This window comes from Rhinopithecus bieti, unplaced genomic scaffold, assembly GCF_001698545.2.
Source record: "Rhinopithecus bieti isolate Rb0 unplaced genomic scaffold, ASM169854v2 scaffold_10088, whole genome shotgun sequence".
Taxonomy (NCBI): domain Eukaryota; kingdom Metazoa; phylum Chordata; class Mammalia; order Primates; family Cercopithecidae; genus Rhinopithecus; species Rhinopithecus bieti.
This window is the reverse complement of record NW_016806409.1, coordinates 171,974-175,395: the sequence shown is the minus strand read 5'-3', so window position 1 is coordinate 175,395 and position 3,422 is coordinate 171,974. Positions and strand designations below refer to the sequence as shown.

General features: G+C 51.1%; 1 protein-coding gene across 7 annotated transcripts in view; it reads left to right on the top strand.

The window, feature by feature from the left end:
• Positions 1-3,422, top strand: part of HDAC5 (histone deacetylase 5) — a 50,062-nt gene that overhangs the window by 21,126 nt on the left and 25,514 nt on the right. Inside the window, exon 1 of one of the 7 annotated variants that reach the window (XM_017876021.1) lies at positions 1,355-1,404. The exons of the other annotated variants lie outside the window; for them this stretch is intronic. The gene's annotated coding sequence lies outside the window, so the exon portion shown is untranslated. Of the gene's footprint in view, positions 1-1,354; positions 1,405-3,422 lie in introns of those variants that run through there. 7 annotated transcript variants of the gene reach the window in all.

Below are 3,422 nucleotides of genomic sequence, written 5' to 3'. Positions count from 1 at the left end.
CTTTGTTTGTGACAGGACCACAGAGTGACATTCAGACAGTCTGAAATGAGTGCTAAGACTTCCCTCTGGTGGGAGTTTGAGGCTGGCACCCTTCTGTTTTTTAGTAGAATCCAGGTGGTCTGTGAAGTTGGCCCCACTTAAAAGATTTGGGAATTCTAAGTATTTCATTTTATGTGCTTTATTATTTATTTATTTTGAGACAGAGTCTCGCTCTGTTGCCCAGGCCGGAGTGCAGTAGTGCAGTCTCACCTCACTGCAACCTCCGCTTCTGGGTTCAAGCAATTCTCCTGCCTCAGTCTCCTGAGTTTGTGAGACCACAACTGGTTAATTTTTGTATTTTTAGTAGAGACGGGGTTTCACTACGTTGGCCAGGCTAGTCTTGAACTCCTGACCTCAAGTGATCCTCCTACCTCGGGGTCCCAAAGTGCTGGGATTACAGGTGTGAGCCACTGAACCTGGCCGATTTTATGCACTTTAGAAACATCCTGAGAAGGCCAGGCGTGGTAGCTCATGCCTATAATCCCAGCACTTTGGGAGGCTGAGGCAGGCGGATCACCTGAGGTCAGGGGTTTGAAACCAGCCTGGCCAATGTGGTGAAATCCCATCTCTACTAAAAATACAAAATTAGCTGGGCGTGGTGGTGCATGCCTGTAATCCCAGCTACTTGGGAGGCTGAGGCAGGAGAATCACTTGAACTTGGGAGGCAGAGGTTGCAGTGAGCCGAGATCATGCCATTGCACTCCAGCCTGGGCAACAAGAGCGAAATTACATCTCAAAAAAAAAAAAAAAAAACCATTCTGAGAAGTGGTCCACAGGCTTCAGTAGATTGCCGAAAGAGTTCAGGACACAAGAAATATTAGGAGCCATTAATAATAGCCCTGCCTGGCACCTCTTGATCTTCCCAGGCTCTGTGCCAAGCTCCTCCGTGTACATTCTCCTGAGCCTAACTACCCTGGCAGGTGGGTGCACTTCTGCCTCCCAGTTTATAGATGCCTGCATGGAGCGCAAGGTGGTGCTCCGTGCCTTGCCCTAGGAAGGGGGGTGCCTGAATTGAACCCCAGCGTCCTCTCACTCCAGAGCCCTTGCTCTTAACCACTATGTGATGTGTGTTCACTTGTGTTACTTAAGGAATTGTGAAAATTGCTAGGTGAGAGTCAGACACAGCTTGCCTGTGTGGAAATAGTATCTGAATTGTGGTAGAACCTGTTGAGCCTAAATTGGCCTCACTAGTCACACAAGAGCACAGAAATAGATCATGGGAAACTGTCCTTGGTGGGGAGGGGTCATTGGTGTCACAGCGTCATGGGCTCAGGGTGTGAAATGCTGTTCTCCACCTCCTTCCAAACTCCCTCAGGCCAAGACAGGAACAAGAGCCTTTCCCCAATCTCCAAGAGACAGAACAAGGTAATTAGAAGCTGCTGACTCCCCAGCCGGGTGAGGGAAGTCCTGAGGGCCTGGGTGCTGGTGGGAGATTCTGCCCTCCAGGGTAGGCCAGTTACCCAGGGCTGTCTCTTAAAAAAAGGGAACCTGGGCCGGGTGCAGTGGCTCACGCCTGTAATCCCAGCACTTTGGGAGGCCAAGGTGGACAGATCACCTGAGGTCGGGAGATAGAGACCATCCTGGCTAACACGGTGAAACCCTGTCTCTGCTAAAAATACAAACGATTAGCCATGTATAGTGGCACGTGCCTGTAGTCCCAGCTACTCAGGAGGCTGAGGCAGGAGAATCGCATGAACCTGGGAGGTGGACATTGCAGTGAGCCGAGATCACCCCACCGCACTCCAGCTTGGGCCACAGAGAGAGACTCCGTCTCAAAACAAAAAAAAAAAAAAAGAGAGAGAACCTGCTCGGGCATGGTGGATTATGCCTGTAATCCCAGCACTTTGGGAGGCCGAGGCAGGCAGATCACGAGGTCAAGAGATCAAGACCATCCTGCCCATCATGGTGAAACCCCGTCTGTACTATAAAAATATAAAAATTAGCTGGGTGTGGTGGTGCGCACCTGTAGTCCCAGCTACTCAGGAGCCTGAGGCAGGAGAATCGCTTGAACCCGGGAAGCGGAGGTTGCAGTGAGCCGAGATCGCACCACTGCACTATTCCGGCCTAGCAACAGAGTGAGACTCTGTCAAAAAAAAAAAAGAAAAAGGGAACCTGCACAAGGTCACAGAGTAAGTGAGAGCTGGAATTTGAACTCAGGTCTCTGGGTAGGAACATTGCTAATCCACATAAAAGCTTCTTTGTGCAGATTTTTAAAAGGTGGCCCTTCTTCTGGATTGATACGTCCTCATGCCAGTGTGCATGGCCTGGCGATTGGAGCTTGGGTTAGATTTCAGCCCCAACTCACCCCTTTAGATGAGAGCCCATGTGCAATATGCAACCTACACAGCCTTATGTGCTGGGCCTGTCAGTGCGCATCCACAGTTTGTGCTCCTAGAGCACAGGAACCATTCTGGCCTTGGGGGCTTCCTGGGGTTCTGAGAGGAGGCTTTGTTTTCTGTAAATACTGGGGACCACTTGGTCTGTGGTCTTCCTCCCTGAGGGAATTTTAGCCCAAGGAGAGAAGGGGGCTCAGGAACAAAGTTGAACACCAGCCCTCGTACAACCTCCCCTGCTCCCCTCCCCCTACCTCATCTCCTCTATTATTTTTGAGACCCTAACCTGTCCCAGGGCTGGCTTACACTGAGCACATAAGACACCCCCCACGTGGGAACCAGACTGCACACGTGTGTGTTCAGAGGGAACCTCCTTGTGCCAGGAGTCAGGACACCTGGGTTCAGATTCCTGTTTTGCTGCTGCTTAGCTGGTAGGATCATCTGCAGAGTAGCCTCTCTAAGAGGCTTGGTTTCCTCTCCTGTGTCTTGAGGGTATTGAAACAGATGATCTCCAAGGTCCCTTTCACTCACTCTTCTCTTGTGAAGGCAGCTCCTCAGATCCAGGGAGTGTCTACATGGACCTCATTTATGTCCTGTATAGACATTCCAAAGGGCGTAATAATGCCCCATGCCTTGTACCCTATGCCTCTTGGGTCCCCTCCCCTCCTCCTAGCTTTCTGGGGCTGGTGGCTCCTGGAGCAGGGTCTTTTTTTTTTTTTTGAGACAGAGTCTCACTCCTCTGATGCCCAGGCTGGAGTGCAGTGCAGTGGCGTAATCTCGGCTCACTGCAAGCTCCGCCTCCTGGGTTTATGCCAGTCTCTTGCCTCGGCCTCTCAAGTAGCTGGGACTACAGGCGCCCGCCACCACGCTTGGCTAATTTTTTGTATTTTTTAGCAGAGATGGGGTTTCACTGTGTTAGCCAGGATGGTCTCAATCTCCTGACCTCGTGATCCGCCTGTTTCGGCCTCCCAAAGTGCTGGTATTACAGGCGTGAGCCACCGCGCCCGGCCGGAGCAGAGTCTTTTTAAAAATTAATTTTATTTTAGGCCA